We start from the raw sequence: 15733 nt of genomic DNA, 5'->3' as shown, positions 1-15733 counted from the left end.
GGGCTTAAGTAAACCTAGCCAAAAAGGTTCCCTGGCTTACGCCACCCAAGAAAGTTATTTTCCTCTGCCCCTGTCGAGCACAGCCACAGAAGTGATCCCCGGGGTGTATTTCCTAATGAGGAACTTTGCTTGACATAGATGGGTAGCTTATTCCAGAGTATGGGAAGTCTCTGGGACAGGAATCTATCTTCCCAGCATGTTCTGTTTAATCTGGTGACAAGGTTTAGGTCCCTAGAGTGTGTAGCTCAGAGGGATTGGGATTTCTTTAGGTGTAGCATGTCCAACAGCTCTCAGTTTGACATAGCTTTATATGTTAGGCAAAGATCACCTCGGAGTAGGCAATATGCTACGGAGTAAAGCTGGAGTTTTTTGAGACGGTCAGTGTACGGCATTTGTTTGAGGCCAGTAATCCTCTTTGTGAGGTACTTATGTGGTCTTTCCAGCTGCTGCAGATGTCTTGTGAGGTACATTCCAAAAGGGGTGTTGTACTCTATAATGGGTTTAATGAGTATCGAGTAGAGGGGAACAATTACCTCTTTTTTCCTGGATGAGAACCCTTTTGTGGCGAGATGTACCACGTAGAAGGATTTCCTGACTACTGTGGCGATGTGATTATCAAAGGAGAGACTACTGTCCACTTGGGTCCCAAGGTCTTTTATCACACATTCAGGGTTAAGTAGACTGCCGATTATGTGGTAGTTCATGGGTACAGAGTTTTTACCAAAGGGGATGACAATGCACTTTTTGGCATTGAGCTTGAGGCCATGCCTCTGACACCAGACATCTGTCTCAGTGAGGCCCTTCTGTAGGATGTCCACATCATTTGGGGACTCGACTATGGCTCCAGGTTTTCAGTCATCTGCGAACGTCATTAACCAGAGGCCTTCTGTGTTAGCCTGTACTTCAGCAAAGTAGATACCAAACAGGAGAGGTCCTAGGACTGAACCCTGTGGTACTCCACTTGTCACTGGTTTGAAGTCAGATTTGGAGTCTGCAACTTTTACAGTGTGGGTTCTGTCAGTGAGCCAGTTGGCATCCCATCTTGTGGCATAGGAATTTATACCTAGTTTAGTGAGTTTAGCTATAATTCTAGAAGGGGGATGGTGTTGAAAGCCTTGGCGAGGTCAAGATAGGCTGTATGAACCACCTTATCCTCTTCTACCATCTATACATCTATAACTACAGCTGTATATATATGTGTGTGTGTGTGTGTGTGTGTGTGTGTGTGTGTGTGTGTGTGTGTGTGTGTGTGTGTGTGTGCAGTGCCATAGTTGCCACATACATATACACAGACAAAAGAAATAAACACATCTGTAAACTTGATGTTTTAAGAAGCATGTTTGAATATTCATTTTTTTTTGGTATAAAATCTTTTTACTTCCTTCTTTTTTTGGGAAAGCAGATACAGTAAAACGTAATAATATTAATAGACAGGTAGTAATATGACCAGAGAATACATTGCTGATAAGAACTATTTACACATATACCAAAATTCCATCAATTATTATATATACCAACTTCAAGCTAGAATATGTTCAAAAAGGGATTTCCAAATTCTGTGAAGTGAGTGTGGGATTTCTCAGTGTAAGTTAAATATTTGTGAGCTAGTAGGTGTTTGGTAGCTAATTGTTTGAAACCCTCCCATGTGGGTGATGCTCTATCCTTCCAATGTAATGTAATGTAGTATTTAAGTAAAGAACCTAGTGCTATTAATATTCGTGTTTGTAGTTTAGCCAGGCCTGCAGGGATGATATGTAGGAGAGCTAGTTTCCAAAATAAGGTGGACTTTTCATAGCCCATTTTTTCTACTTGGACTCTAAATGAGCACCATAGCTTGTATGTGCACTTGCAGCCCCAGAAGATGAGATTATCACAATAGGAACAGAATGGAGAGGTGGTTGGGTATATTTTATTTATAATGATTGGAGTGAGATAGGCGTTATGAAGTATCATGAGCTGTGTATATTTAAGTTTTTTTAAGGGGAATTCGTTTGGAGGTAAGCTGGATTGCTTGAGTTATTTGTTTGCTTGTGACTGAAGGATCGATTTCCTTCCAATAACTAGAATAAATAACTTATTTTTGCATTTTGATTGTTAGAATAAGTTTGTAGGCGTTAGATAGCATTTTTTTGTTTGAGGACAGGAGAACAGGCTTGAATGTCATTTGCATTGATATCAGGATTGTCTATGATATATCGGCTAAGGTCTTGAATTTGCCTTAAAATTATTATTCTTGAAGGGAAATATATCAGAGATGGTTAGTTTCTTGAGGAGGGGATAACTGTTTAGGTTAATCATGTTGTTATTCATTTTGTGATTGGGGTTAAGGTGGATAGGTTGTACGGACGTGAATGCATAATATAGGTTTAATGATTTGAACATCCTTTGTATGATAGTGATTTTCTGTTTCATGATTGGGTGTATTTTAAGATTTTTCTAATTTTTGTTGTAAAGGAAAGGGAGGGCTCTGAGGTTTATGGATAGTATTTTGATATAGTTGTGTAATAGTTTGACCCAGGTTGGAGACCATTGTTGTGGTGATGGGGTGTTGTCAGCTACTGTTATTAGTCTATTACAGTTTATGATATCATAGTAGAGTTTAAAGTTCGGCAGCCCTAACCCTCCATAGTCTTTATGGTATGTCAATTTATTATAACTGATTCTGACTTATTTGGGGACCCAAATAAATTTTGAAATTGCGGAGTGAATGGTTTTGAAGAGTTTTAGGTTGATAATGGTATTGGAGGCATTAAATATATAAGAACTCTGGGTAAAAGATTCATTTTGATTGTGGCTATTTTAGCTAGGAATGGAAGTTGATGTTTTGTCCATCTGCCCATATCATGTTGTATGTTTGACCAGAGATTAATAATGTTATTTGTACGTAATTGTTTAGGATCTATGTGGAAGGATATTCCTAGATATTTTAATTAATTATTAGTTTTAATACCAGCTGCTAAGGAGTATGTCAGAAGTTAACAGCAGGAGTTAATAGGGAAGATATTTGTTTTCTTTAGGTTTATATGTTTGAATATTTATAGAACACTGTGATTTGGGATGGCCTACATAAACCATCTACTGTAGCTCAGCTGCTTTCTTTTACTTGTGTGTTTTTTTTGTCCGGTTCAGCATGACCATCTAGTGATTCTTGCTCCCAGTTGTACCATTTATTCCTCCTGTCTAACCTAGCATAGCACCTTTGATCTCTCTCTCTCTCTCTCTCACTGTGGTGACACTCCCCCTTTCTAAGCAGAATGTTGTATAACCAGCCATATCTTCTCTTTTGACATCCAGGAGACAGCTGCAGGCAGATCATCCTCTATGGCTGCTGCTGATTTTTCATGAGCATGTAATGTTCCCAACCCTCATGAATCTGACCTAAAGTTTATGTGTTCCACCAATATGTCTTCACTGATTGCTGCTATACCACGCTACCCTGGGATCACTTTATTTTGGAATACATTTTCCTGGTCTCTTCCAAGGGCCATTTTTAGTGGAATGGTCATCTCACAGTTCTCCCCTGAGAAGGATTATCTGATGTCTAGCATTCATACCCACATCTCTCAGGCAGCTCCTACGCAGACTCTGGCCTGCTGCTCAAAATCTCCTACTGTCTTCACAGTCAAGCTTCATCTTTCTATGCCATAGAGTCAGCTATTTGTTAAGTTTCAGTTCTGGGGTTAAGCTGAAGTTTTTCAATCAGAGTAAAGTAATGTATGATAAAATTCAACCAATTAGCTTTCTTTATTTTGCATGCCCACTTTTGCACTTAGCATTTAACACACATATCAGTTAATCCACTTAGCTGATGTTTTTCATTTATGTAACATCATTATTGTTGCGTTTATTCAGTCTTTCTGAAGCAAACTGTTCCTTCAGCTTTCTTGTCACCTGCATTGCAGAGCACTAGTTAAAGGGGACTCCATTTTGTATGCCATTATATCTCAGACATACTGCCATTTTCCCTTCTCCACCCACTCACAACCCTTGTCAAGTAAATTTCTTTTTCTAACAGCTTCCTTTCCTATAGAGCCAGCAATGCTCTTAAGTTAGTCCAGTCCGAAGGTAACATTATGTTCTAAAACATCTGCCACCAGCATCCCCATAAAATTAACTTGTACCATGTGCTGATGTTTCTATAAACTGCAAACCTTATGTTATTTTTTTTCTGTTTCCTTAGTATACTTCTAGTCTACTTAACTTTTGTTATTTACTAGACCAATATATTTTCAAGCCTATCTACTTCACTATGATGTATATTCTTCTTGTATTTACTGTGTTTGTTTTGTTACAGCAGCCAACTGAGAAATGCCTTAACTACCTATGTCTTTTTAGTTATCATTTGTTTGCATTAAATTCAATTATATTATTTCAAATTTCTTAAAATAAATTCAGTATATCATTAAGCACACTGTCAGGCTTTATAATGCAACAAATGACCTTTAGCACTGTAGCTATCAGCACATTAGTAAGGAGAGCAAATATTTGGCAAGTAGGCAGCCCTGTTTCTAGATATTCTGTAATGTTACTTAACGATGCAGTGAAAAATATGTTTTATACTATGACTTCAGCTTTATGCAGTATACCACTGAAATGCTATTCTCAGTTCTGAAGGGCTGTTTGTTAGTGCAGAAGTCAAAGTCTTTTGACAGAAAATCAAAGTCCTTTGACGGAAAAAAAAAAACTTATGTCTGGAGACTAGTAATACAGTATTGAACCATATCAGTTTAATTTTAAGCAGACAATGATGCCTCTAGCAGCTGATTCTATTATTTAATGTATTAAGATTGTATGCCAGTTGACTTTGATGTTTGGTGCATTAGTCAGTGTGGGAATTTTCAAATGCACAAGTATGTATGGTAATAAATTATTCCAAAAGAATTATACAAAGTATGTTAACAGCCTTAGAGGGGGCATATGCATTATGATACTTAACAACTTGTTAATATTTCAGTGTTGACCTTTGGCTACTCTCTGTGTGGAGTTTTTATATTATGTTCATGTTTATGTGGAATTTCCACAGGAATGTGGCAACATTACAAATGCCAGTTAACTGAGCAACAAATGTATGAAATGGTTTTCTTCAAATCACTGATTAAATAAAGACACATTTGCCTTTTCAAACTGTTATGCACCCATGAATATTTGTTAGTGGTGTGTGTGTGTGTGTGGGGGGGGGGGGTTCTTCCCACATGGGAGTGTACAGAGGCTTGCCTCTAGCAAAAAAAATCATTCTTTTTGGTTAACCAAAAGTTGTATTCAGCAAAATTGTTTCATACTTTTTTAATTTGGGTGTTTGTTCCAAGTATTTTGATATCCACCTACCTCAAAAATCATGTTGGTGGATTGGCTACTCTAAATATATTTGCTTAGATCTGTGTTCTAGGTCATAGCCGAAAAGGGTCCATGAAAGATAATTCAATTACATGCTTAACAAATAAATATTTGTGAAATACTATGATACCAATGTGATGTGATTCTAAAAGCCATAAAACACAACACAAAAAATATACAAATAAAAAAAAAAAAAAAAAAAGAGCACGGACCCATGGTGCAAATGAAAACTTGCTTAATATTAAAAAAATGCTACCGACATAAGTGCTTTCATCTCAGCATACGAAACTTCATCAGACAAATTGATAAAATACATAAAGGTTTAAATAAAACAAACTATCCAATCAAAAACAATCTTTTTCCCAAGTCTCCAAACCATTTAGCCAATCCTTTAAAGAAAACCCAATTGACAATTCATGAAAACTCAATTGACCATTCACTAAATGGGTGTAGAATCAGGAACCAGTCTCAAGCCAATCAAAAAACAGAAAAGAGTAAGCCCAATCCTGAGAAGGAAAAATGGCAAAATGCTAACACGAACCAAAGGTGAGAACAAACCTCATTACAATACTATTTCTAAACCCAAGAAGAAAGACATCCTTCAAACTGTAAAGGAAATATAAGAATCTGTACATAAACAAATACAACTATTAATTGTCTCTGCAGTAATAAAGTTTTAAGAAAGCAAAATAAAATTAAAATTAAATAAGTACACTCAGAAAAGTAATTCACCTCGAACTATAGCTGCCATTATCCAATGAAAAGCATGCTTTACAAAAGCCTCCAAAACATTTAACCAATGCTTAGAAGAAGCCCGAATAACCAATCCCAAAATGGATAGAAGATTGGGAAAACAGTCTTGGGCCAATCCATATGAAGAAAAGTATCAGACCAATCTTAATAAAGATAACTCGGCAACATGTTGCAAGAGCCAATCAGAATCTACCAAAAATAAAACCCATAACAGTGCAGTATTAGAACCAATAAAGAAAAAAAAATTGTAAAGTGTAGTAAAAAATGTATAAATATATAAAAAAAATAAAAAATAAAGATTATATATAAAATATTCAAAATGAAATACACTATTTCTGCAATGATTTAAGTTTTAAAAGACAGGCAGTATAAATAGAATCATTCAGCCTGGGAAAATAAATTGCTTCAGTACTTAATTGCCAAAATAACTCATGTTTCTCCAACAATAAATTCCACAGGCCACTCCTCCTGTCATGAAAAACCTGTTCCAAAATACAAAACTTAAATTCATGACCAGGGAAGGATTGGATATATTTCAACAAAGTATTACTCTCATTCTTACGTCTAATGTCTTAAATGTGTTCATACATTCTGTCCCTCAGCTTGCTCTCAGTTTTACAAAGATGAAAGCTAGAACACAGTGTGCAGCAAGCTGAGTATACCACCCCCTTTGTTTGACAATTAAAATGGCCATTAATTCTCACAAGCATGTTGTTCAATCGTAGTTGTTTACAAGCCACAATGAAAGCACAAATGTTTTAGTAACCACACTTATTCATGCAAAAACCATCCTGTTTACTGGATGATTTACATTCAAGAAGGGATTTAAAGTTCCTACCCCTTTTAAATACTACAAAAGGTTTGGGACCAATGTTTAATAATGTTCATTCATCAAAAGACACCAGTTCTTTTCAATGATCTTCTTAATGGACAAACCATAACAGGAAAAATAAGTAATAAAGGCATTGGCAAGATCTCGTCTATAAGTGCCAAGAGTATGGTTCAAATGCATATTGGTGGATGAACCATTCTTACATTGATTATTGGATGGTTGTTGCCCTCCAAGAATAGGTGTAAAATGATTATTCTCATGTTTGTTGATGACCACAAACATGAGGTTATCAATAAACTTGATAGTATTACCTCATTTTATAAACATACTTTTTAATAATAAACATTCATTCCATAGTATTTCCTCTACAGTAGTCATTTTGGCCAGACAGACAAATTGACCTTTAACTACTGGTATAGTATATGGATGTATGCTATCAAAATGTAAGAAGCTGTTGGAGTATGTCTCCTTCCTGAATATTTTAGATGTAAACCTTGAATAAATAATTGTTTGGCAACAAAATATCAAGATATGAAATTTGCCTTTGGTCACTCATAGACGTAAACTTAAGAAAATCTGTAGTTTATTAATATACTCAAGAAAGCAAGAAACATCATCATTATTTCCATCCCAAAGTATAAAAATATCATCCACATAGCATATATAAAAGGCAAAAAACTGGGAGAACTCTGAATTCAATAGGTATTTCTTCTCCCACTGGATCATAATGATGTTAGCAAATAACCCACCACATGCAGCCCCCATGGCAAAGCCATTCTTTTTTTGTTCTTCAGTATTAGTTCCAGAAGTGTTTCATAAGTGTTAACCTGGTCCTGTGAACAACCTTTTGCAATTAAAAATTCACAGAACCATTCCAAAACCATTTCTTGAGGAATCACTGAATATAGATCACATACATTCCTGTGGTGAAAATATGTTTATTTGAAAGGCAAGGTACTAATTTTCTCCAAAAAGTCCCAAGAATCATAACAAACCTGACTTTCACTCATCACAAAACCATTTAGTTTGATGTGCAAACATGTTTGCCATGGGGTGGGTGATGGAATCTCCCTTGTAAACAATGGGGTGCATGGATGGTTGAGACCTACATTTGTAGATTTTTGGAAGACCAAACATAGTTGGAATTCTAGGATATGAGACATTTAAATAACTGAAGTCATTAATTGTTATTGATCAATAAATAAATTATTTAAAATACTCCTAATTCTTCCATAAGCAATGTTGCATTTATTTTGAGATACATTTTCATAAGTTTCATTAGAGAATAACATGAACATCTTTTTCTGGTAATCCTGTGAGTTCATGAACACTAACCCACCACCTTTCTCAGGTTGCATAATCCTAATACTGTTATTAGCTTTAATTTCACTTAGTTTGAAAATTTCCTGAGGAGTAAGATTAGATTGGAATCCATTTCCCTTGGCATTATTAATTTATTTCAGGTTCCTAATGTCTAATTCATAAATTCTTTCAAAACATTGTAAAATAGGATGTAAGGGTGGTTTATAAGTACTAGAATGGAACCAAAGCTGCATTTGCATCCTGAAAAAGTAGTTTAAAGTTCAGTTTACAAATATAGCATTTCAGATCCATAAGAGTGCTTGCAGTATCCATATGTCTAATAGGAACAAAGGAAAGACCTCAGGCCAAGAGATCACATCATTGTCTATCAAATTTAAAAGAAGAAAAATAATAAATGGAAAAGTAATTTGTTGTGTTCTGAACCACAGTACAAGGGGTTAGACAAAATGAGTTCTGATTCAAAATCATTGCTTCTTGCTCTGGTAATTGTATTGTCTCATGGTGCCACCTCTCTGATATAATTGGTTGTTCCCCACATGTCTGCTTTGATTGGAATTATTGATTGGCTGGTTCCTGGTCATTCCTTGATATGATTGGTCTGTTCTTTGGAAATTCTGATTATGGATTCTCTTTGATCTCCTGAGGCCAAAGTCCCCTTGCTGGACTAAAAAAAATTCTGATTATCAGAAGTGCCAAAATCTTCAGGATCCTCTGATTCCATAACTTCCACTTCTTGATTAAAATTAGGTGCAAATCATGAATCCCACATCTGCGACGGTGGTGGAGATGGCTAGGCCTTATTCTCCTCATAGTCTTTCCTATCTCGTTCAAGTTTTTTGAGCTTGCAGTTCTTAATAGTCACCATCTGCTCATCTATACTTTTAAAAAATCTTAAGTGTTCATATTTAAAAGATTGAAACAGTGGAAACTGAACTATAGAATTATTAATGCATTCTACTTCTGGTGTCAGTTCATTAATCTGCTTAATATTATAACTAATAATTAATTCCCTATATTCATTACTATGTCTTTCAAAAGGGCTAGCCATTCATTATGCAATGGTGACCCAGAAACCAGACTTTTAGGAAAATGCCACATTCAAAGTCCTTTTAGAACCATTTAGCTCTTAGACACTCCAAAAATATGCATTGTCTAATTGGAACTTTTTCACCTTCAGCAGTTTATAGTCCAGTTTAGATAAACATTCCTCCATTTGTGCCAAACTGGTTCTAGAAGCATTGTTGAACCAAACATTCACATTTAGACATTCATTAAGTTATGGTGGTTGTGAGAAACCATGACCGGAATCAGCAGACACAGAGTTATTATTCACCATCATGGACATACTTTCCAATAAAGGAGGATTCATTCTGTTGGCAAATTCAGCATGTGGTACACAAGTGTCTCTGATGTTAGAAAAGGCACAAGTAGTGACACTGGTACCATTACCCTGAGATCCCCAAGGCAATTTGTTGGATGGCTCGAGACAAATTGATTGACACGTTGGCTCAGTTGTTGAATTAATAAGGTTAGATTCCCAACCGTTTGGTGCAAGTCCTGGAAATCATTCTCCAAAAAAAGATTCTGAGATGAAGAACCACTTGCAGCCCCACTAGCCATGTCAAAAAACAAACCAGAAAACACAACACAAAAAAAATATAGAAAAAAAAAAAAAACGCAGCATGGACCCACAGTACAAATCAAAACTTGTTTAATATTAAAACAATAAAACAAATGAAAATTAACTAATACAACGTTACCAAGATAAGCGATTTTGTCTCAACATATGAAACTTCATCAGACAAATTGATAAAAGACATAAAAGTTTAAATAAAACAAATTATCCAATCAAAAACAATCTTTTCATCAAGCCTCCAAACCATTTAGCTAATCCTTAAAGGAAAACCAAATTGATCATTCACCAAATGGGCTTATCTTGGTTACACTGTATTGGTTAATTTTCATTTATTTTATTGTTTTAAACACGTTTTCATTTGTACCGCAGGTCTGTGCCATGTTTTTCTTCTTTTATTCTAGAAGCCATCCAAGCATTTAACAAGCAGCAGAAAAATAAAACAATTACAGAGTGACTCGAAGCCAGAGATTCAAACAGTTCTGTAACATTTCAAATAAAACATGGATTAACCCTCATTTCTGGGTATTGAAAATGTTGACCTAGTTCTCAGGAGGGACTTGACACTGTACTATTTGTTTGTCTCCTGATGGAGATCAAGAGGTCTGTAGCAGACTGGCTGCATAATGTCAGGAGTTGTTAGATGTTTATGTTGTGCCCCTGCTAACCATATTACTTCCACTATAATCTATGCTTTAGAAAAGGGAGACTTTCCTCTTTCTTCTATAGTACTAAGAAAGTCAAGAACAATCTGTAGTCTCTTTCCTTTAAGGGAATAGTGAAAGGAATATTAAGCATTTATAGGGAGCTTAATGGTTTGAGGACAGCAGAGAAAGATATTATGAAGTAAAGGAACCTGACCAGTCTGTAAATCTCACTTCTAAATAACTAACTTCATGCAGGTTGAATATCTGTAGGCTGCTTAATTTTTGAAATGCAACTTTTAAATGCTTTAAATTAAAAAAACACAGGTGAAAGGGCTATGACAACTTTTTCTGAAGTTGGTATTTGAAACGTTTGTGTTTTTATATAAAATTGTTTTTATATAAAACATCACTCAGTATTCATTTATAACCCTTCATGGTGATTAAAAGCTAAGATTAAATGGACTGTGTTAAATAGAGTGACACCCTGACATCCTTCAAGAAAAACTTGGTTGACTGGATAGGTATCTGCAAATTCACCACTCACCTGACATCTTTGCCTTCCTGGAAGTGCTATATATATTATGAGAATAATGGTAGTGTCAAGGGACTAATGATCTCCTGACCTACTCACCTTGTACTGGCTATGATCCTCTAATCCACTCTCATGTTATTTATTTATTTATTCATTCATGTACTTATTTACTGCGTTACTTAAATAAATTGAATGGCTCAACTCGATCACTCAAACAGTTTTACTAAAGTGTTTAGGTGCTGCACAGAGAAAACTCTAAGTTTAATTAACACATGCATTAAGAACAAATAATTGTTTCACAAAAGGTCAGGTAGTAGGTAATAACAAACTAGAGTTCCCTGTGCTACCTAACTAAGCATTATTTTATTTATTTTATTTTACTTTACTTTATTTCAGTTTAACTGGGTTAGCGTGTGCATTACTAGTAATCTCAAAGGAATCAGTTGTTAGAAAGCTGAGTGTATAAGCAATGTTCACAAAACTGCACAAGATTATAAGACCGTCATTTACAATATCATTTGTTGAAAATGAGGAACAGGACCAAAATTACATATGTGGAAAGTTTGTAGCTTTTATCATTTATCTCATTGCATAAAAGTATTGACAGGAGGGGAATGTCTCCCAGAAGAGGAGATGCAGAGAGTGAATTTTCTTTATTCTGAGGAGACTGTGTCACATTATGTCATTGGCTTTAAAGCACTTTCATCATGCTCTTTTGAATAAGAAATTTTTAATGTTAGCTTTAAATCTGAAGTAGGAGATAAATAATTTTCAGAAGAACACCCACTATGATGTAAATAGCATAATAAACTAATAAACATATAGGGCAGCAGAGTGGTGAAGCTGTTAGCCTTAGTGCCCTATAACACTTGGTACTCTGGTTTGTTTGGGTCTCATTTTTTTTTGTGGGGTATCCATTGGCAACGTGGGTTTTCACTGGATACTTAGGTTTCTTCTCACATCCCAAAGCATTTTTGTAGGTAAACTGTTGGTCTTTTAAATTACTTGTATGTCTGTATACATACACACACACACACACACACACACACACACACACACACACACACACACATATATATATATATATATATATATATATATATATATATATATATATATATATATATATATATATATACACATATATATATGTATATCTGGATTCACTTGATAATCTCGAAATACTGAAATCTCAAATTTCAGTATCTCGAGACTATGAAGCCGAAAATCCATAAAGCTGAAACCCCAGAAACATGAAATTTAAAATCCCGACTTCTATACAAAACATAACGCACACACAGACACAAAGACACCTTCCTACACATACACAAACACCTACCCAACATACAAGCAGGGAGGACAAGCCCCCCTGCAACTCCCATGTGGGGGGCTGTGCCCCCCACACCCCCCCTACTTAAATATACTAACTCCAAGGTTGCACTACACAGACAAAAACACAAAAACACCCCTACACAAGCTACATTCCCCTTGCACTCACACATCACACTAACAAAACACACGGACACACACTAAAGCCCCTACCCAAAACCCGTACACAAATACTTACCTACATCTCCAACCATCCAGTCACACACTGCAACACCAAAACTGCTAATTCAAAATCTCCGAACTTCGAGATTTTGAATTTCGCACTTCTGGGGTTTCTGTATTCTTCACTTTCGCCTTTCTGGTCTCAGGCTACTGAAATTCGGGATTTCAGTAGTTTGAGATTCTGATGGGAACTCGTGTTTGTGTATGTGTGTGTGTGTGTGTGTGTGTGTGTGTGTGTGTGTGTGTGTGTGTGTGTGTGTGTATATATATATATATATATATATATATATATATATATATATATATATATACACATGTGCATGTGCTGTAAGCATGTGTATGCTTCTTGTGAGAGGATCGAATCCCATTCACAATCATACCTTGACCCCCCTGAATACTGGGATAGAATTTTGCTGCCCTGGGACCCTAAATGGAATAAAGTAGGTAACACATTATGTGTGATTAACTGTATTATAAAGTGTAAGTGTGCATACAGTAACATTAATGCATTAAAATCAATATTTCACAAAGAATATGCCTAATGCCACTATAAATCTATGTAGATGACATATAGTAAGTAAAATGAAAAAAAAAACTACAGAGAAGTTTCATATACATTATATGTATTTTTATTCACCATCATCAAATATTTGGCAGATCTTCAAACCAGACTCAAAATTATTTTGTGTTTAGTCTACGGATCAGCCTTGAAAAGAAAAGAAAAAAATCTCTCTCTCTCTCTCTCTCTATATATATATATATATATATATATATATATATATATAGTGGATATAAAAACTGTACCCACCCCTGTTAAAAATGGCAGGTTTTTGTGATATAAAAAAATGACACCACAATAAATCATTTCAAAACTTTTCCAACCTTTAATGTGACCTATAACCCGTACAATTCAATTGAAAAACAAACAAAGCTATTAGGTGAAAAAAATATAATAACTAAAAAACATACAATAAGCTGGTTGCATAAGTGTGCACACCTTTAAAATAATACTTTGTTGAAGTACCTTTTGATTTAATTACAGCATTCAGTCTTTTTGGGTACACACTTGCCACCAATTAAAGAGACTGATTAATCTCTAATAATGTTCAGCTGTCCTAGTAGGATTTTCCTGACATTTCCTCAGTTGCCTGCTACAGCAAAAGCCATAGTTCGCAGAAAGCTTAGAAAGCATCAAAGGGATCTCGTTGTTGAAAGTTATGATCATTGAAATTGTTACACCTAGTGACTACAGTGTCTTGCATACAGAGAGACACAACGTCATAAAATATCAGGATCTGCAGGCAGAAATGAAAGCAATGTGGAAGAAAGATACCAAGACAGTTCCAATAGTAGTAGATGCAATGGGTCTTATAAAAAATAATTTGCAATCGTATTTGGATATGTTAGCAATACATGTAACTCCATACGAACTGCAGAAGGAGTCATTACTGGGCACACTGCGAAGAGCACTACTGGCTGACATCAAAGATTGAAACAATACTAATTTGATGAAATTTAATCCTACTTTGACTTAGGAATGGGGTCCATTCCTGTCATGGTATTAGAAACCCAAAAGAGATTTCCACAGCATTGGATGTACCATGGAACACAGTGAAGACAGAATTCCATTAAATATTTTACCACTAACATAGTGTCCATGGCTTAGTTATACCCTGCTGGTGGACATTCTCTACACTAAAACTAACAACATAGCCAGCTTTAGGTACCTGCAATACACGTGGCTGCAAGGGGGCCCCCTTAATCATCTTTCACTGTGTGAGGACCCACAAAAGCTGCTGCTGGTTGGGGAAAAGGATGAGAAAAATGTATTAATTTCATGATTATTCTGTTTAACCTGAACAGGCTGTGCTATGCACCTGTTAGGATAAAGCTGATAATGAACATAGGCAAGGTAACCACTAGACAGATCAGCAGCCCAGTGTGACCACTGTCCATGCATACCTTGGATTTTAAGAAGAGCTAATACTACTCATCTTCAGGGATGGTTTTCTCTTTAAGGGAGTTTTATAAATACCTGCAGAATACCAGATACTGTAACTCTCAACTTCTTCACTGAATAATTCAGCTCAATACCAATAATAGCAGAATAAAGGCTCAAAATCAGGAACACGTTTTAAATATTACTCTGATTCAATGAAAAAGATAATAAAATGATACCTTTTGTATCAACGTGGTTTTTTGGGGGCATTAAGTGTAAAACTCTAATGTCTGGATTTATTGACTGTCTGTAATCCCGAATGATTTGCATGCAAATCAAACTTGTTACAAAGGACAACAAAATGATGTGCAAAATCAGGGAAAGTCTGTGAAATCAGGGACAGTGACAGGTTTGCATTACTCCTCACTGATGTAAATAAAAGTGACCCATTCCTGCTGCTGCTGTTTGATGACTGCTCAACAGCAGTCACTGATCTGGTGTTCTAGTACCAGTGTTGCACAATGTATTGCTGAAATAATATATAATGTGTGTGTGTTTGTGAAAATGTTAGTGAATTTTATCTGTGCACACACGCAATAATGCCAGGATGCATATATTATTCTTCTGAGTATCAGTAAAAATTGTAGCTAACAAGAAATTATATTTCAAAAGTAAGTCATAAAATGTATCCCAGAACATTCAGACACTTAGATCTTCTAAGACTCTGGGGGATCCCTACTCTCCAGACTGTATAAATGGAGACAGAGTGCTCTTGTAATCATCCTTGACTGTTTGGGGACTCCAGAAACACTGTTTGAGGAAAAATGAGGTGATAAAATATATATATTTTTTCTGATTATGCTCTTTAACCTGAGCAGGGCTGTGATATGAAAAAGGTAAAAACACTGGTGATGCCAAGGTAAAATCACCAAGACCTTTATTTAGAATACAAAATGTAAAAACTCTACTGACTAAGCGCTTTCACCCTGGTAGGGCATCTTCAGAGTCAGTTTTCCATGTTTAATCACAGTCATTAAGTACACTGTTCAATTAACAATATAATCAAAAATAACTGAATGCAATAAACCCATTTTCTCAAAACTTCAAGATTTAACCCTTACATTGTCAATTGAATTGCTTTATGTACCCTTCAAACTCTAACCTTCCTCATACAGCATTAATACTGTGA

The 15733-nt window shown here is 35.5% G+C and overlaps 1 protein-coding gene across 1 annotated transcript in view; it reads left to right on the top strand.

The window, feature by feature from the left end:
* SLC15A1 (solute carrier family 15 member 1) overlaps positions 1-15733 on the top strand; it is a 422183-nt gene that overhangs the window by 78142 nt on the left and 328308 nt on the right. The window lies entirely within an intron of this gene.

The sequence above is a fragment of the Protopterus annectens genome, chromosome 5.part0 (assembly GCF_019279795.1).
Source record: "Protopterus annectens isolate FY-2018-M chromosome 5.part0, PAN1.0, whole genome shotgun sequence".
Classification (NCBI taxonomy): domain Eukaryota; kingdom Metazoa; phylum Chordata; order Ceratodontiformes; family Protopteridae; genus Protopterus; species Protopterus annectens.
This window is presented reverse-complemented; position numbering and strand designations above follow the sequence as displayed.